The following is a 20,699-nucleotide window of genomic DNA, read 5'->3' as shown; positions in this document are numbered from 1 at the left end:
ACCTGGACTAGAAACTGGTTTGAGCAGAAAGTTGCTTTTCAAATACTTTTGCAAGCTAAGTCTGTTTGTATAGCAAGTGCTTAAGTGAAGTTTTTAACACTTATCAGCCTTTTATAATCTAAAGGGGGGAGAAAAAGTTGTATGTAAATTCCCTCTGAAAGGTTGTGGCAGATATTCACGCCAAGAAGGTGTGAACGGAAGATGGGATATATCTCAGCGCTGTCCACAAGCCAGGTAGATAGAAAAACTTTTTATAACATGTAACGCGTTTCAAGGACGCTCCTTGAAACGTGTTACATGTAATAAAACTTTTTCTATCTACCTGGCTTGTGGACAGCGCTGAGATATATCCCTTCTTCCGTTCACCCTTGCTTGGCGTGAATATCTGCCTCTGTTGTTTCCCATGCTGCTGCCTGGGCGGGATCAGCTGCAGCCCACATTGGATCAATCGCTACCTCCGAAAGGAGACTGTGCAAACGAGTGTTGTGCCTCTGTTTTAGCACAACAAAATCTGGTGAGTCCTTTTCAATTTAAGGGGCTCCCCCTATCTCCTATCTGTTCTACACATTGGAGCGCTCTGTTTTCTTTTTCCTCTCTGAAAGGTTGTGACGCTGTTGACCTCATGCTGATAGACAGCAGAAGGTGGGGGTTTCTCTAAAAAAGAGTTACATAGTTAGTATGGTTGAAAAAAGACATACGTCCATCAAGTCCAACCAGGGAATTGAAGGGAAGGGTGTAAGGGAATAAGGGAAAGGGATGTAGTTTTATAATTCTGCATAAGCATTAATGTTATTTTGTTCCAGGAATGTATCTAACCCTGTTTTAAAGCTGTTAATTGTTCCTGCTGTGACCAGTTCCTGAGTTAGACCGTTCCATAAATTCACAGTCCTCACGGTAAAGAAGGCGTGTCGCCCCTTTAGACTAAACCTTTTCTTCTCCAGACGGAGGGAGTGCCCCCTCGTCCTTTGGGGGGGTTTAACCTGGAACAGTTTTTCTCCATATTTTTTGTATGGGCCATTTATATACTTATATACGTTTATCATATCCCCCCTTAAACGTCTCTTCTCAAGACTAAACAACTGTAACTCCTTTAATCGCTCCTCATAGCTAAGATGTTCCATGCCCCTTACTAGTTTAGTCGCGCGTCTCTGCACCCTTTCCAACTCCGCAGTGTCCCTTTTATGAACAGGCGACCAAAACTGAACAGCATATTCCAGGTGAGGCCGTACCAATGCTTTATAAAGGGGGAGTATTATTTCCCTGTCCCTTGAGTCCATGCCTCTTTTGATACATGACAATATCCTGCCGGCTTTGGAAGCAGCAGCCTGACATTGCATGCAATTCTGTAGTCTGTGATCTACAAGTACACCCAGATCCTTCTCTACCAGTGACTCTGCCAGTTTAATCCCCCCTAAGACATACGACGCATGCAGGTTATTAGTACCCAGATGCATAACTTTACATTTATCCACATTGAACCTCATTTGCCAAGTGGATGCCCAGACACTTAGTCTATCCAAGTCATCTTGTAACTTATGCACATCCTCTATAGACTGTACCGTGCTACAAAGCTTGGTGTCATCTGCAAAGATAGAAACAGAGCTGTTAATACCATCCTCTATATCATTGATAAATAAATTAAACAGCAGCGGACCCAGTACTGAACCTTGGGGTACACCACTAATAACCGGGGACCAATCAGAGTACGAATCATTGACCACCACTCTCTGGGTACGATCCATGAGCCAGTGTTCAATTCAGTTACAAACTAAAGTTTCCAAGCCCAAGGACCTTAACTTACCTGTCAGACGTCTGTGAGGGACAGTATCAAACGCTTTGGCAAAATCCAGAAACACTATATCCACAGCCATTCCTCTGTCAAGGCTTCTACTCACCTCTTCATAAAAGCAAATTAGATTGGTTTGATAACTTCTATCCTTAGTAAACCCATGCTGGCTATCACTTATAATACTATTATCCCCTATGTATTCCTGTATGTAATCCCTTATAAGTTCTTCAAACAATTTACCCACAATGCACGTTAGACTTACTGGTCTATAATTGCCTGGCGAAGACCTAGAGCCCTTCTTGAAGATTGGTACCACATTTGCCTTGCGCCAGTCCCTTGGCACAATACCAGACACCAGAGAATCTCTAAATATCATGAACAAGGGTACAGATATTACTGAACTTACCTCTCTAAGAACTCTTGGGTGTAGTCCAATCGGCCCTGGAGATTTGCTTACATTTACTTTACTTAACTTACCTTGTACCATCTCTACATTAAGCCAGTTCAATACATTATATGATGTGTTACCAGCACTGACCTGGCCAATGTCAGCTCCTTTTTCCATAGTGTATACAGAACTAAAGAACCCATTCAGTAGCTCCGCCTTCTCTTGATCGCCCGTGACAACCTCCCCATTATCAATATTAAGGGGTCCTGCATGCTCTGTCCTTGTTTTTTTTGTATTTATATATCTAAAAAAATATTTAGGATTAGTTTTGCTTTCTTTGGCCACCTGTCTCTCGTTTTGAATTTTTGCTGTTTTTATTACATTTTTACAGATTTTATTAAGCTTCTTGTACTGTTTAAATGTTATAGCTGACCCATCAGATTTGAAATTTTTTGAAGGCAATTTTATTGTTGTTTATTGCTCTTTTAACCTCATTTGTCAGCCATGTAGGATTTAGTTTTAATCGTTTATATTTGTTCCCCTTTGGTATATATTTAGCTGTATAGTTATTTAGAGTTGATTTAAAGATGTCCCATTTACCTTCTGTATCAGTATTTGAGAACACATCCCCCCAGTCTATGTCCTGTAGTGCAGCTCTCAGCCCAGGGAAATTTGCCTTTTTAAAGTTATATGTTTTTGCTTTCCCCGTCTGTCTTTGTTTTCTACATTTTAAGTCAAAAGTAACTATATTGTGGTCGCTATTACCAAGGTTTTCCCGCACAGTTACATTACCAATCAGATCTGCGTTGTTGGAAATGATCAGATCCAACAAGGCATCACTTCTTGTTGGGTCCTCCACAAACTGGCCCATAAAATTATCCTGCAATAAATTTAGGAATTTTCTCCCCTTTGTAGTTTTAGCCAGCCACCGGCCCCAATCTATATCTGGATAGTTAAAATCTCCCATTATTACCACTGTACCTGCTCGGGCGGCCCTCTCTATTTGTTTATGAAGCCGACCTTCTATCTCTTCAGTGATATTAGGGTGTCTGTAGATTACACCAAATTTTATTTTTTCAGTAATTTCCTCCTTTTGTAATTCTACCCACAGTGATTCCACCTCCTCAGAATCATCACACACTATGGCATCGTTCACACTGACTTTCATACCACTTCTTACATACAGACAGACTCCACCACCTTTTCTATTCATTCTATCCTTGCGAAACAATGTAAACCCCTGCAGATTAACGGCCCAGTCATGCGAGGAGTCCAGCCATGTCTCAGTGACCCCAACTATATCAATATGTTCCTCCAGCATCAATTTTATTTGCTAGGCTTCTGGCATTTGTGAACATACACTTTACATTTCCATTAAGTTTTACACATATAGTCTCACTAATGGGATTTTCAGAGTTATTGGGGTTAATGTTATTATTTGAGTTATAAGGGCTAATTGTACTATTTAAGTTATTGGGGCTAATGGGATTTTTTAAGTTATTGGGTCTAACGTTATTATTTAAGTTATTGGGGCTAATGGGATTTTTTGCGTTATTGCGTCTAACGTTGTTATTTAAGTTATTGGGGCTAATGGTATTTTTTGAGTTAATAGGGCTTATTGTAGTTATTGAGTTATTGGGGCTAATGGAATTTTTTGAATTATTGGGATTACAATTTTTCGGGCTACATTTAACTGCATTTAAATATTTTGAGTTTTTCTCTGCTGATTTTTTTTTTTTTTTTTTTTACATAGCTAAGTCTTTTGTTTTGGGCCATGGTATACTTTGATAATGTGTAAGATTATTTATATTTCTTAATCCAATTGTTAGTAGGAATTATTTAGTGAAATTCTGGTCTAGCTTTCACTTAAATACCCGCCTAGTTGTGGATGTCAATTATAGTTTTTGTCACTGTAAAACTTCTTAATAGACAAATTCTGCAGATCTATTTAGGGATCCAGGATGACATTTGATGAAGTGCCCATCATTTTGATTGTGGATGCACTATAGCTAAATTGGAAGGCTGGTAACTTGTTAAATAATGCCATATTGGGTTTATATTACCAAAGTATCATTAGATTGGTCATGGTCTTCTCACGCAAGGAAGATATCTGGTAGCCATGGTATGCATGGTTAGATATATATGTGTTGTTCTTGTATTCATATATATCCCAGCCAGTTAGATTGCGATATAGTATTGTTTTTTTTTGTTACTCGGTTGCCATAGTGAGGTTGTAGTTAAAGGGGTACTCTGTTACCTTGCTGTCAGAACTCCGCTTTCCAGCGTCCGGAAGTTAATGTTCCAAACGATGTGTGCGCGGGCTTCCGTGTTCAGGGCCGCCCCGCATGACGTCAAGAGGGGCGGCCCTGAACATGGAAGTCCGCACACACATTGTTCGGAACAATAACTTGCGGATGCTGGAAAGCGTAGCTCTGACAGCAAGGTAACAGAGCACCCCTGTAATGCTGCCATATTGTGTTACATTTTGGTACAGATTGCTCTTTATTGTTGCATATTTTCTGTCCACAACATTTTGGCTTAAAGATTCTTTAGTCATCTGTATTATAATTGTCAGTCATAAGATAGTGTGCACCGTCTTATGGGTTGTTTGCTGAGGCCAAGTAAAGAGTGTTTTGTTGTGTAGACACAGTACAGTGAAGTTAGAAGAAACTTAATTTATTGTATGCAATTCAAAATAATAAGTAAAGATCAGAAATCTTTTACAGAAAAGTGCCCATATAGCAGAGTACCTGAAACCAATTAATTTGTTCTGTTGTGAAAAAGTGCAAAACTGTATTTAAAGCTTTCTGTTACTTAACCCTAAATGCCTTAAATGTCTCCTAAGATAGGGCAGGGGTGAGGAGAAAGCCCACAGTATGCTTCCAGGGGTCACAGAGCTGTGTCATGTATGAAATCAGATGTTGCAGAGGCTGTATGTCCCAGAATTTTGCCTACAATCCTAGAGATGGGAGGGGGAAGTGAGCACATTTCTAAGTCCTAGGTACATGTCAGTAAGAGGTCGCAGAGCTGCGCTGCAAGCTGATTTCTCAAGTCAATCTGATAAAAAAGGGAAGAGTAAATTCCTTAGCAGATTTATCTCATAGTCAATAAGATTTCTTTAATTTTAAAAGTGAATTAAATAAGAAAAGTTTTATAGCTGAGACAGGAGTGTCCAGTAAATAAAACAAATTGCTTAATTGAATTGATAACTATAGCAAGTCAATCATTCTAATAATAATAATTAATGATTGTTGATTACTAATCACATTTTTCCACAGGATCATTAATATGATGTTTGTGTGAGTTTTGTTTATTTCAGTCTTAAATGGGCACTGTCAGATACAAAAACTTTTGATATGTTGTAAAGCATGCAAAACCAATTGGTTTTGCAATTGCTTTAATTAGAAAATTTTCAGCATTTCATACTGAAAAAGCCCACCCCTGCCAGCTTGGACACATACTAGTCCTGCTGTGTCCATGCATCATCACCTATGTCATGGACATACTTCCTTGATTGACAGCTGTGAGTGCAGGGCTCATAGCTTGAGGAAAAATCCACCCACTGTCATCTTGTGTCCCGCTACTGTCAGTGAGGACAAGCTGGGAGTTGTAATTTTGCTAATGCTAGGGGAGATGTGAGCAGACAGCATACTGCGGGAGGGGGTGGAGACCTGCACAGTGATGCCATGCCCCCTCCCTTTGAGAGGAATTCAGACCAGTGAGCTAAATTAAAAGTGTAATCAAAAATAAATAATGGTGCTAGACACATAAAAATTAGATGCGCATGGTCAGAATTAGCTGTGTTTTGTGCAATGGCCAGAACTGAAATCAAAACAATTCCAAATTTGAAGATGGAGACACATCATAAATTCCCATGTGGTGGTGGTATTATAAAACTGAAAATGAGCAGTTGTTACTAACCCATGTTGTTTTTGTCTCTCATCTGTGACTAACTTGTTGTCACTGTGTTCCATTGAACATATGTAACTGTTTAGAAGTAGTCTCAAGTATTGATTGGATTATTATCCTAAATAGATGTAAAACCTAGGGCAGTAATAGCCTAACAGAGGATGAATAGTTAAATCTATTCTTGATCACCCTGTAGTTTGTTTTCTTTGGTAGAAAACCGAAGTATCCTCAACTTAGCTGCTAGCTGATATATGGCATAAGTCAGAAGGCCCAAAATAGGCAGGTATATGTTTGACATTGTCTTTTTATCCGGAACCAAGAGATCCTGGGAACAGAGCTAACCAAGACACAAGAGATGTCCAGTCGGAGACAACCCAGATGTATCCAAGATGTATCCAGGAGGGACAAGAGATTCGTCAGCTGCATCCAAAGTACATCACACCAGGTTCAACATGACGTATTGAGGTTGAAGACATGCCAAAGCGCTGCTCGCTAATTCGAGTTGCCAAGTGCCTGACAAGCAAAGAAGCCTTTACTCTAAGTTGGAGGACCAAAGAAATAATTTAACTAGAGACATGTTTCCAGAAAGTCTATGATGAAACGATTTTTCTCTCTACAGTGGTCGTCCAAATTTTTGTTTATAACAATATTTGTTTTATGAACTGGCGTGTTCACTACTAATACAGGTAAAATAACATACTTGAAGTGAAGTAAACTAAACATAAAGTTTGTGCGTTAGATATGTGTAGTAAAAGTGCACACTAAGTTGTGATTCATTTATTCCAAGGTAAAACTTGCCTTCTCCAATCTACAATGATTTGGAGCATTCAGCCCTTAATTGCATTTCAGCTTAATCAACTTTCTATAACGAAGTTGTTACTCTGAAATGGGGGGGGGGGGGGGGGGAGGGGGGGTTGTCATGCTAATTATATGCCCCAAAAATGAATCACTATGTTTAATAACATGATGTTGGTCATTTTGTGTAGGTTCTAAATAGACCACAGTGTATTCTAAAGTTCTCCTATTCAAGTGCCAGTCTGGGAGTAGAATACTTGTTGTCTCTTTAGATATTTATGGCTGTTTAGAGAAGACAGATAGATTCACACGTCTGTGTGAAAGAAAGCTACATGATATTCTGATCTCTCTAATAAATTTGGATGTCTAGGTATGCTCCAAGATGTCCATGAGAATCCAGGTTTTAATTACTTATAGATGTAAAAAATTATCCCTGAATTGTTAATTATGGCTCCATATGTCAAGTGTGGAATGTGGGTTTGAAACCAACATTGGACAGTTAACTCTTAATGGTAATAATGCTAATTGCTTATGCAATAGCACCCCCAAGTGTATGGGTAGTTGACATTACACCAACAGGAAAGGCATTATGGGTGATATAGTGATGTCATAGTAATTACCATATGTAAATGCCAAACCTACATTCATTAAGGAATTCCAATTTAGGAGGGTGTGTCTAACTAATTAAAAAGTCTGGTTAACCAGATGTTAGGAACAGTACTGTAAACTGTAGCCTCTACTGTGCTGTAGAGAACACACAAAGACACAGGAAAGAGGTCCAACTAGGTGGGAAAGCCATGTGAGATCCCAGCAAGATGGACTGATCAAATGGTACCAGACCAATGGCTATCCATGATGATGAGATGGATCGTTAAGTGTTCCTCAGTGCAGAAGCGAGGTTCTTACATAGACTTGGTAAGAGACACAAAAATTATATTCCATTTAATTAAGACCAATTTGGATAATGTGGATGGAATTATACCATTTAGTTTGGCAAATAAATAAATTAATTAAAATAATTATCTCCATATTGAGATTATAGTTTTAGGATATTGTGAGACTTCATTCTACCTGCAAAGAATCAGGACTCATAATCTATCAAAGCATTAAATAATTGCTTAGACATTGATAAATTTCCCACACAGTTCTTCCTTCTAAAATATAGTCTAGCGAGATCATAAAACTCTGCTATTTGTCTTAATGTTTTACCAAGATCATGTAAAGAAAATATCCAGAATGGGGTGGAAGTATATAAAATTCCTTCCACATTTATATCATTAGATGGATTTGCTCACTCATGGATTCATGTGATTTGTAGTTGGTTAGAAGGGGGCAGGGAGTGTATTTAGCATTCCATATTGATGTCTATGATTAGATATTGCCCATCTTGATATCATAAGGTTTCTTCTGAACACCGTGATATAAAACCTTTTTCTTACATGATATTCCTCACCTTGTAGCTTTTGTTTCATTGTAACAAGTTACTTACTACTCACATGTATTGTTCTACCATATGTAGTCAATTAACAAGCTTGTAATGTTTACTAATATATCTAATTGATATTCATTTGCATATATCATTGTGTTTATTACTCATTTATGTTTATAACCTTATAACCAATAAATCTGCATACTTTTATAATACCTGTGTATTATGGTATATTGCAAAACTACATCCTTAAGCGTTAATGTCATCCCGGCATAAAAAGAACTTGTTGATATCTGAGGAAATAGTCAGACTCAGATGTGAATTGTACTGATTCGCTTTGTCTACAATTCACCAGGTCATAATTTTAATATTTGTAATCATTTTCATAATTTTTAATTTTTCATAATAATTTTTATGACCATAATTCATAATTGAGTTATTACCACACAACAGTAACACTTGCCAAGCAGGGAATTAATACCTGCAACAATTGACAATACATTGTTCCCTTCCACCTTTTCGAGGAAAGTGTTACTTGTCTTTAAAAGGGCAGCCCCACATAGGAACTAATCCCTATTTCCACCTAAAAACCCAGGGAAATGTCAGTGTTTGTAGGTGCAAATAGGGAGAGGTTCCTGTGTGGGGCTGCCCTTTTAGTGCGAGTAACACTTGCCAAGAAGGGAATTAATAATGCGAGAGTAGGGCCTTACAGGGGAAGTTTTACCCCCACCGGTTACAATGGACCATACAATATTCCCTTCCACCTTTTAGAGGTCTTTGCATCACATCAATACTTGGTGATGTAGGTGGCACATGGTGTTTTTTGCACACCTTTCTTTTTGCTACATTTAGGATAAAATATATGGTCCCCAAATTTTTCTAAGGCTTTTATTAAAAGTTCAGTTTTACGTAATGCATATCCTCAATACTTGTGCACACTAACACTTTTACAAAAGAGACCGTTTTCTTCTGCCTACCCGCCTCAGCTACTATTCTGATGCTGCCACCCGCCTGATGCCACACATCTGGTCTCCTTTTTTCACCCACCTTCGTCACCGGGGACTGGTATTGCCACCCACTGCACCACTCTGTCACCAGGTCACTTTGAGGACTCCTGATGCTGCTGCTGCCACCCCCAGGCTGTCTCATTCTGCCACCATATGTTCTCCTTATGCTGCTGCCACCTCCAGGCGGTGTCATTCAGCCAGTATATGGCCTCCTCATGCTTCCGCCACCTCCAGGCTGTGTCATTCAACCACTATATGCCTCCTCATGCAGCCGTCAACTCCAGGCTGTGTCATTCAGCCACTATATGCTGACGTCAACTTCACGCTGTGTCATTCAGGCACTATATGGTCTCCTCATGCTGCTTTCACCTCCATGCTATGTCATTCAGGCACTATATGGTCTCCTCATGCTTCAGCCACATTCAAGCTGTGTCATTCAGTCACTATATGGTCTCCTCATGCTGCTGCCACCTCCACGCTGTGTCATTCGGGCACTATATGGTTTCCGCATGCTGCCGCCATCTCCACACTGGGTCATTCAGCCACTATATGGTCTCCTCATGCTGCCGCCAACTCCACGCTGTGTCATTCAGCCACTATATGTTCTCCTCATGCTGCCGCACACTCCAGACTGTGTCATTCAGCCACTATATGTTCTCCTAATGCTGCTGCCACCTCCACGCTGGGTCATTCAGCTACTTTACGGTCTCCTCATGCTGCCGCCACTTCTACGCTGTGTTATTCAGCCAGTATATGGTCTCCTCATGCTGCCGCCAACTCCATGCTGTGTCATTCAGCCACTATATGGTCTCCTCATGCTGCCACTCCCTCCATGCTGTGTCATTCAGGCACTATATGGTCTCCTCATGCTGCCAACATCTCCACGCTGGGTCATTCAGCCACTATATGGTCTCCTCATGCTGCCGTCATCTCCAGACTTTGTCAGTCAAGCACTATATATTCTCCTCATGCTGCCGCCACCTTCACGCTGTGTCATTCAGCCACTATATGGTCTCCTCATGCTGCCGCCACCTCCACGCTGGGTCATGCAGCCACTATATGGTCTCCTCATGCTGCCGCCACTTACACGCTGGGTCATTCAGCCACTATATGGTCTCCTCATGCTGCCGCTAACTCCAAGCTTTGTCATTCAGCCATTATATGTTCTCCTCATGCTGCCACCACCTCCATGCTGTGTTATACAGCCACTATATGGTCTCCTCATGCTGCCACCACCTCCACGCTGTGTTATTCAGGCACTATATGGTCTCCTCATGTTGCCGCTACCTCCACACTGGGTCATTCAGCCCCTATATGGTTTCCTCATGCTGCTGCCAACTCCAGGCTGTGTCATTCAGCCACTATATGGTCTCCTCATGCTGCCGCCACCTCCACACAGTCAGTCAGCCCCTATATGGTCTCCTCATGCTGCCGCAATCTCCGTGCTGTGTAATTCAGCCACTATAAGGTCTCCTCATACTGATGCCACCTCCAGGCTCTGTCATTGTGCCGCTCTGCGACAATGATTTTAATAGCGACGCCTCAGATCTGCATGTCATACTGAATAACAGTATTATTTCACTCAGTATTGTATCACGGTTTTAGGTCCGGTGGGAAAACCGCATACAGGGAAAAAATGAGCCGACCGGAGTCATCGTTTAATTCCGGTCAGCTCATTGAAATGAATTACATACAGGAGCACCCGGTTTTCGCTCCCCCCAGCCATATATGGTCCCATATTGCTGAAAACGTAATGTGATACACCCTATGCATGTTACAGCAAGACAAAGTGTTCTACACCCCTATTGAGGCTCTCTGTAGGCCAGAAATAGCCATTTTTAATAGCGATTTGCTGCGAAAAATTCGGACCGAAACTAATTTTTGGGGAAAATTGGGCGAATCGGCCGAATCAAATTTTTCAAAAAATTCTCTTATCTCTAATTAGCATCTTATATAACCTGTCTAATGATTTCAGTTGATAGCTTCTAAAGATAGGTAAGTCATGAATACATATTTAGGTAAAAGTGCATTCCCAAATACATTCCCTCCACCTAGTATTCCCTATTCAATCCCAAAATAATAAGGCGTGTGTCAAATAATATATGTGTATAGCACTGCAGGATCTTTATTTTTCCCATTATCTGCATATCTCCGTCACGCCTCCTCCCATAGACATAAATGAAGGGGGCATGGTGTCACGAGGGGGCTTGGCATAATGCCGTGAACACTGCTGCCAGAACCCAGCGTTCGTTCAGAACGCTGGGTGCTGCGCGGAGATTGCGGGGTCCCCTCTAATAGTTCAATAAAAGTATAGCCATTACTTGATCAGAAAAACTAGGTTTATTGGTAATGCAACAAAGTTTCGAGTCCGGTCCAGACACTTTGTCAGGCAGTGTATACAATTACCTATCTTGAGTGCACCTAAGGACCGGACCCTGAGGAGCAAACTGAGATAAAATCAAATAAATCTTCACTCAACTGGAGCCCCAGGGACTTTACCATAAACACCATTGTCATTTAATATTGTATGGCAGGATTATAAAGACACTAAATGACAGTATTGTGTGGGAAATGTATAGCGATGTAATGTGGGTACTACATGGCAGCAGCATTTAGTTGTTGCATATGATTTGACACTTGTGTGGGCTTTGTATGAAGGTATTATTTGACATTTGGTAATGTCTGATTTATTCTACAATGAAGTCACAAAGCAGCCAATAATCTCCAGTACATCCAGCTCACAACATGTTACAGAGCAGCAGGTCCACAATGGTCACTAAGGATGCATTCAGTCTCATGTTGCACATATAGTAGCTACTAAAACTTATTTTATATAAGCATTAGGTTTGACAAAGGCTATAAACTGCAGCACAGAAGAGAGCCGATCCTGTGCCGATCCTGTGGTGAAGTGGATTGGATTTCACCTCAAACATAAACAGAAATATAAATGTTATCAATGAGGGCATCATGGAAATTGTAGAATGCAGTCCCTTAGGAGCTAAGGGTGTAGAGAAGTGATACAGGGGAAGTAATGCACAGTATATACAACCCAATAACTTACCGAATATACTGCATTTATTGCTGTTCCAATGCAGATGATCTATGCAATAATATAAAGGATCCTCTGGCAGGTGACATAGCACTTTTCAGAGGGGTCAGCATGAATTACCATGAATTTATACTCAATGTGAGCGACACCAACTCCTAAAATAGACAATACATGTTATCAGCCACAGGTTTCCATAGATGATTCCTACTGACACTTGTAAGACCCTCCAAGATCCAGTAATGGTTGTAATCGCCAATGATGGACGCCGGTCAGCACTAAATAATGATCAGAGATTTATCGTCATCACTGAGCACCCAAGCCGCTGATCTCTTTATCATCCTACCTCCCTTTAGGCATTCACCTAGGATGGTCATCACCAAGTAGATAACCATGTAGAGCATCGACTCCTGAAACTGTATACCCCAGTATTCCTGTGTCACTGTAAAAGAAAATACTGAAAGTGAATAGAAAACAAGAGATAAAATTATCTCATTTTACAGAAAAGAAGAAGTTTTTCACCTTTACCTAGCCCACTATGGGGTAGATTTATCAAAACCTGTGTTACCGTATATACTCGAGTATAAGCCGACCCGAGTATAAGCCGAGGCCCCTAATTTCACCCCAAAATCCCAGGAAAAGGTATTGACTCGAATATAAGCCTAGGGTGGGAAATACATCATCATCCCCCTGTCATCATCCAGACCCCCGTCATTAACATCCTCATCATTATCACCCTGTCATCATCCAGACCCTCATCATCATCACCTGTCATCATCCCCATGTCATCATCCCCTTGTCATCATCCCACCCCCCCCCCTTCATCATCCCCTTGTCATCATCCCCACCCCCCTTCATCATCCCCTTGTCATCATCCCACACCCCCCCTTCATCATGCCCTTGTCATCATCCCCTTGTCATCATCCCCACCCCCCTTCATCATCCCCTTGTCATCATCCCACACCCCCCCTTCATCATCCTCTTGTCATCATCCTCTTGTGAACTATCCGCCCTCAGTGGTCTTCAACCTGCAGACCTCCAGAGGTTTCAAAACAACAACTCCCAGCAAGCCCGGGCAGCCATCGGCCACTGCGGCCTTCGACATCATCCAGCCCCCTCTCACCCCCTTTAGTTCTGTACAGTACTCGCCTCTGCTCGGCGCTGGTCCGGTGCTGCAGGACTGTCCGGTGGGGGGGTCGTCCGGTGGGATAGTGGTTCCGGGCTGCCATCTTCACCGGGAGCGCCTCTTCCCCGCGCTTCGGGCCCAGAATAGAGGCGTTGCCTTGACGATGACGCAGAAGGACGTTGGTAATGAACGTAACTCTGCGTCGTTGTCAAGGCAACGTGACTATTCTGGGGCCGGGCCCGAAGCGATTAGAAGAGGCGCTCCTGGTGAAGATGGCAGCCCGGAACCACTATCCCACCGGACGACCTCCTCACCGGACAGTCCTGCAGCACCGGACCAGTGCCGAGCGGAGGCGAGTACTGTACAGAATTAAAGGGGGTGAGAGGGGGCTGGATGATGTCGAAGGCCGCAGTGGTCTTCAACCTGCGGACCTCCAGTGGTTTCAAAACTACAACTCCCAGCAAGCCCGGACAGCCGATGGCTGCCCGGGCTTGCTGGGAGTTGTAGTTTTGAAACCTCTTGAGGTCCGCAGGTTGAAGACCACTGCGGGTGGAGAGTTCACTCGAGTATAAGCCGAGGGGGGTGTTTTCAGCACGAAAAATCGTGCTGAAAAACTCGGCTTATACTCGAGTATATATGGTAAGTCGTGCAATTGCCCATAGAAATCAATCAGATTCAAACCAATTAATTTTCAAAGAGGCCTGTGAAAAATGAAAGAAACAATCTGATTGGTTGCTATGGGCAACCGGTCAACTTATCCTCTACACAGGTTTTGATAAACCTCTTCCTATCTATTTATCAATTCCCCCAATACATTCAATAATATGATTTTCATGGACAAGCAGGGGGGGGGGGGGGGCGTGGTGGTGGTGTTCGTGACAAAGTGCTACATATACACGTTGAGAGATGCTGACTTCTGACATTTATTGGCGGAGAGCGCTTCCGAAAAATATCCTTCCACAGTGCCTATTTTGGAGAGTGGAAGGTCGGTTGGTGCACCACAGATGATGAGCAAGGGCAGAAGAGCTCATAGGTATCTGTTCGGGATTCGAAGACTTGCATTACAATTAATGCCCACCCACGGCTGGCAGTCATTGAAAAGGCACTTGCCCCCAATAGATGTTGTAAGGGAGTGACTCTCTCTGAGAAGGAAGCAGTTTAGATAATAATCCATGTGGCTTACTCTCAGCATCACTCTCAGCTCTAATAATCCAAAACCACTGCCCTGCCCTCTATCCAGCACCTCTCTTGCATCATATTACAGATTTTGTGCGGTATGTAACTATTGATTTTGCTTTGGCTAAAAGATTTTGACGATTTTAGTACCTCTAGATGAGCATTTGAATTGAACAGGAAGCTGAACACCCATTTCACCGATCCACATTCCAACAGGATCTGTGACTATATACACTTCATCTGTCTATACATCCTGAGGATGTGAATATAGTTGATGGAGGTGTTTGCCCAGGGATCTAGGCCAAAATCATTAACAAATGCCTTCCTTACAGTGCCATGCTGTTCCTAAAAACTCACATAAAGACTATGGGGGAGAATTATCAAAACTTGTCAAGAGGAAAAGTTGCTGAGTTGCCCACAGCAACCAGATTTCTTCTTTCATTTTTGAAAAGGCCTGTGAAAAATAAAAGAAGCGATCTGATTGGTTGCTATGGGCAACTCACCAACTTTTCCTCTCGACAGGTTTTGAAAAATCTCCCCTTTGAGACTGAAAAAAATGTCAATAAGTCACTTTATTGTCCTCAGCTTTATGGAGTTATCCAGCCATTTTTTTAAGTAATGTGTCCAGACTGTGTTGTAAACTAAAAAATAAATCCTGTGCTTGCCACTTGCTTAGGACAATATAGAGGTGACATTTAACCCCTAGTATACATGTACATCACTGTGCACTGGTATGTAATCACTGTGTGGTGGCCCAGTACGGGAGGTGTTACCCCGTGCTCCTGCTGTCCTGTCAGGCAGCCTCCTTCAGTGTCCGCAAGGCACTTGTTTCCCCCATTGTAAATATGTTTTACCATGTAAAGTCTCCCCCATATAAGCCCTGGCTGGAGCTAGCTTTGCTCTCTTTGAGCTCTGCTTTTCTGCTAAGCAGAGGTCCAGTACAGTCGTGCCTAGTGTGTGTGTGTCCAGAGTGTTGGAGGCCTCAAAGTCAGGTCCTGCAGCCACCATCAAGTCAAGGAAGCTAAAGTCATAGCTTTATGAGTCAAGTCAAATCAGTCCTTGTCATCTGTCAAGTCAGCATGGTCTGCATCCAATTGTCCAGTTCTTCTACAAGTCCCAGCAAGCCCTTAAGGTCTCTGCATCACTGGTCACCTCCTTGGGCCCTGGCTGAGCTGTATAGACTTTACCAACTTTCTACCCTCAGTAAAGCGACTGTTGTCCGTAACTTGGCGTCGGAATCTTTATTGCCCCCATGCCTAGCCCAGGATACAGCGTTATACCTTCGGGTGGTTATAGACATCACATATACAAGGGGTTACTGCCATCTGCCCCTAAGGTAACAACATCTGCCCTGCACCACACACCCCGCCACCACAACTGCGTCACCTGACATGGTGATCGAAAGAAGCTGACTGCTGTAATCAGCAACAGGATCCTAGTGCATAACCCCTCAGATCAATAGTGATCATGGCATATAAAATTGCTGCAATTTTTTTGTGATTTGACCAAAAAAAGGAAACATATCTGTGGATGTGTCAGTGAAGAAAATGTCTTTAGAGTACTCACACAAAAAAAGAAGGATACAACCAAATGCATGCTGTGCTCAAAGAGGCAGAGTAGCACTATGTTCATGTAAATAGAGGCAATTAGGGCCAACCAAAAACAATATTTTACTTTTAACATACCCACCTAAAGCCTTTACACAGGAAAGCCTTTAAAGGGATGTAAACATAAAAACACAGACAAGATGTCCACTTCTTTAAAATATGAATTTTGCCAGGAAAATGCCTATCTATATATATAAAACTCAATGGCCCTTATTTACTAAGAGTGGAGTGTAGGTTTCTTTGTGGGTTTTAATTTCCTACAATTTATCTTCCACAGTATTTACTAAGGTTTCCCTACATTTTCCACTTTCCCGACACTTTGCTTTTTTTTTTACACATGCTCTGATCTGTCTGGTTTTCCTCAGCTGAAATCCACCATATTTTATGTGGAAACCTTAGTAAATATGTTGTTTTTATGTGAAAATGTCGGGAACACACCCCTTTTGGAGACCACGCCCCTTTCCCGGTGGCCACGCCCCTTTTCGGATTTTCTTTGCAAAATGGAGAGTTAGTTGGGGTTTTTTCAATTCTAGCGCAAATTCTGGAGCAAAATCTGGCGCAGACAGTATTTCTGGCGCAATGCCACAGAATCTGGCGCACAACCCCACAAAACATTTTGGGTTTGCAATAGTAAATGAGGGCCAATATATGTATGTTCCAGCATCACTTCCAAACGGCTAAAGATATTATTAAAGTCCCATTCAACTCTATGGGAATTATATGTTACTGTATAACTTCCAAACGGCTGGAGATATTTCGATAATACTTGGTCACATGTTACTTATATGTCCACTTAAAATATAGTCCAAAAAATACAGTAGTCGGCACTACCTATATATGCGCTGGTATGAATGGGTGAATAGATGATGTCACGGGTATATACTGGAGGTGGTGAGCATCTGTGGGGTGCACTCTTGTATAAATGCAGTCCGCAAGTAACAATCATCCACAAAGAAGTAAAGAGGCACTCACCACTTATGATGCTAAATCTTCTTTATTCGTGCATAAGGTAAAACAGTCAGGTCGGGTTAGGACGCCAACCACTTAAAATATAGGATAGTTAATTTAACCCTTAACTACCCCCATTTGTGAGGGTCAGGGTTTTTGTTTAAAGTCCCATGCAAATCAATGGGAAATGTATGTGCCCATATAACTTCTGTACGGCTGGAGATATTTCAATACCTGGTACACATATTATGGGTCAGGATAGGAGGTCAGGATAGGAGGTCGGGATAGGAGGTCAGGATAGGAGGTCGGGATAGGAGGTCGGGATAGGAGGACGGGATAGGAGGACGGGATAGGAGGTCGGATAGGAGGTTGGGATAGGAGGTCGGGATAGGAGGTTGGGATAGGAGGTCCAGATAGGAGGTCGTGATAGGAGACGGGATAGGAGGTCGGGATAGGAGGTCGGGATAAGAGGTCGAGATAAGAGGTCGAGATAAGAGGTCGAGATAAGAGGACGGGATAGGAGGTCGGCATAGGAGGATGGGATATGGGGTTGGGATATGACAACAATATATGAGGACAGGATATGAAGTCAAAAGCTTCCTCCTTTGTTTATTTTGCTCCCCAACAAGGATTAGGAAGGAAAAACCGGGCAACGCTGGGTATTCAGCTAGTCTGAGATAAAACTTAGGGCATCTCCATTCCACCCTGTGGAATGTTCCAAGAGATGCCAACTGCACTGTCCAGAAGGGAGAATAAAAAGGTAAAAGTGCATTAGAGTAATCAACCAATCAAAGCACTTAATAGCAGGCAGCAAGCAGAAAGGTAAAGGGAACCTGTCATCACTTTAAAGGAGAACTCCCATGCCCCAGCATTCTAAACATTTTTAAGACAGTAACGCTTTAACACCCCTTTTTGGGGGTGGTGGAAAATCAGCCTTGTCCCTCTTCTAGAAAAATTTAGGAACTCCAGCATGATAAATTAAAGGAGGAAATCAATTGATATAGGCAAATCAACTGTTCTAGTTTACATCAGACACAAGAAAACCCAAGGTGTTGTTAGCTAGATGCCCTTTTATAAGAGATTTTACTTGATTGTACTGTCCTACAATGGATATAATGTTGGGTAGCAGATGAGGACTGTGCCTTAATGCATATAAAACATGTTTTATGTATTTGCTCCCAAGTCTGGTTACAGCTGCAAGGAGATTCAAGGGTTACTGTAGAACACTACAGACACTACAGTCACCTAGAGTTCACACAAGTTACACAACAGCACTGCCTACTGGTCAAACTGTAGAGTGGTGTTTTTCCACTAAAATGGAAGGAAATGACAGGTCCCCTTTAAGAGTCTGGGCACAAGTCAGGTACATGAGGGTCAGGGTCTATAAAAACCCTGGTCACCTGTCCTGGAGGAGAGAACGAGGAGCACTGAGTAGAGACCCCAGAGAGAGGAAGATAGAAGCTGCACTATTTATCTCAGTCAAGTTCTGCTTCCACAGTGTCCACAATAAAGAGTAGGAGGAGAGAGAAGTTTTTACAAAGGCTCTCTTTGCTTACCTCCTCATCCCGGTTCTGTAGCAGACCAAGTCTGTGCACACTCACCTGGATGTGCCAGCAGTAAGCGTCTCAGCAGAGCCAAATAGGGGGATTCCCACCTGGATGAACCAGCAGGAAGCTGTATGTACAACTGTATGTGAAGGAGGCCCTATTTTATTATGATATAAAGGAAATAGGTAAATAGCACATTATAATTTTTATAATAACTAGCTTTTGCCCGCGGCTTCGCTCACATTAAATTTGGGGTAAAAGAGATCTACTTTTTACGATCCTATAGTAATGAGGCCGCTCTGTGACGGGCATCTAAACAACCTGAATTCTTTCAACTTTGATCGCCGCGTCTAAAGAGTTAATGCCGGGCATCTGCCGGATTGGCGATGTCTGGCATTAGCCACGGGTCCTGGCTGCTGATAGCAGCCGGGACCGTGCGGGTATGATGCGAGCTCAGCTCCTGAGCTCGCTTCATAACCCTCCCGTGCCGCAGTGCCGGATATACCCGGCATTCTGTATCAAGGGGTTAATTCATACAAATTTTGAACCCCCGTTTCACCCCTTCGGGGGTGGAATTTTAGAAATTGTTAAAACAAGTGTTTCTTTATCTCTAATTGTTAGCCTAAAAACAAAGTTTCATGCTTCTAGCTGCAAAAATGATGGACCTCCATACAAACTGTCAACCCCTATTTTACCCCCTTAAGGGTTGAATTTAGAAAAATCATTTCTTATTCCTCGTCTATGTCTTAAAAACAACACCTGCAAAAAAAATTCCGCTTTCCAAAATTCTTTCAAAGGGTTTAGGCTGGGCAATGATGAGTCAGTGAGTCAGGCCTCTTTTTATATGTATAGATAATTATGACATAAGGCAGGAACATTTGGTATTATATTAAGAAAGTACTATGGGGGAGATTTATCAAAACCTGTGCAGATGAAAAGTTGCTGAGTTGCCCATATCAACCAATCAGATGACTTCTTTAATTTTTCAGAGGCTTTTTCAAAAGTGAAAGAAGCGATCTGATTGGTTGCTATGGGCAACTCAGCAACTTTTCCTCTGGACAGGTTTAAATAAATCTCCCCCTATGTGTTTTAGTGTCAACTTCCTTAAAAAGAACAAAGACTTTTGTAATATGATGGATAAGTCCCTTAGGCTGTAGCTAAACTCAGTTACATAAAAACGACAAAATGACTCATTTATCATGTTCTCTGAGGATTCCGCCACCCATGATGGCTGCTGCAGGATTTCTGAAGGTCTTCAACCACATACAGTATGTCAATCACATTATTGAAAGAAGTTGTATGGCTAAGATTATAACATAGAGGAAAACATGCCGGGCTGCATCCAATGTTCTCTTTCATCTACACCAACAACCATAATCCTCAGTCTTCATTTCTTTAATGTAAACTGGTTTCCTACTATAAATATTTTTTGTAGTATTACCCTCAGCATAGGTTCCATTCCATGATGCTCTACTGTGTTATTACTGTCTTTGTAACCAGGGCCGGACTGGGGACAAAAAAGACCACAGTATTATGTTGTCAGCTCAGATCTCTCATTGTGTCTTAACTAGCCCAGGCGTGGCGCTTTACATGTCTACATTGGGGGACAGGGAGGCCTAGCATTTTATTTGCCAGGTGTCCATAAAAGAACTGTGTGCAGATGGCGCTCTGAGGTTAACCCCTTAAGGACCTGGCCATTTTTCTTTTTTTTTGCACTTTCGTTATTTCCTCCTCACCTTCTAAAGATCATAACACTTAAAATTTTGCACCTACAGACCCGCTTTTTTTTTTTGCACCACCAATTTTACTTTGTTATGACATCAATCATTTTACCACTAAATCAACGGCAAAACCAGAAAAAAAATATTTGTGGGGCAAAATTAAAAAAAAATGTTTGTAATTTTGGGGGGTTCCGTTTCTACGCAGTCCACT

At 42.0% G+C, this 20,699-nt stretch overlaps 2 long non-coding RNA genes across 5 annotated transcripts in view; one reads left to right on the top strand and one right to left on the bottom strand.

The window, feature by feature from the left end:
* Positions 1-20,699, bottom strand: part of LOC130355957 (uncharacterized) — a 74,764-nt gene that overhangs the window by 13,453 nt on the left and 40,612 nt on the right. The window contains exons 3-4 of one of the 2 annotated variants that reach the window (XR_008888714.1): positions 12,710-12,805; positions 12,379-12,521 (exon numbers count right to left, since the gene is read on the bottom strand). This is a non-coding gene — a long non-coding RNA (uncharacterized LOC130355957). The remainder of the gene's footprint in view (positions 1-12,378; positions 12,522-12,709; positions 12,806-20,699) is intronic. The other variant, XR_008888713.1, reaches the window with a different exon arrangement.
* LOC130355958 (uncharacterized) overlaps positions 1-20,699 on the top strand; it is a 63,559-nt gene that overhangs the window by 14,044 nt on the left and 28,816 nt on the right. The window contains exon 1 of one of the 3 annotated variants that reach the window (XR_008888716.1): positions 14,459-14,763. The exons of 1 other annotated variant lie outside the window; for it this stretch is intronic. This is a non-coding gene — a long non-coding RNA (uncharacterized LOC130355958). Of the gene's footprint in view, positions 1-14,458; positions 14,764-19,888; positions 20,036-20,699 lie in introns of those variants that run through there. One more of the 3 variants, XR_008888717.1, reaches the window with a different exon arrangement.

The sequence above is a fragment of the Hyla sarda genome, chromosome 2, assembly GCF_029499605.1.
Source record: "Hyla sarda isolate aHylSar1 chromosome 2, aHylSar1.hap1, whole genome shotgun sequence".
NCBI classification, from domain to species: Eukaryota; Metazoa; Chordata; class Amphibia; order Anura; family Hylidae; genus Hyla; species Hyla sarda.
This window is presented reverse-complemented; position numbering and strand designations above follow the sequence as displayed.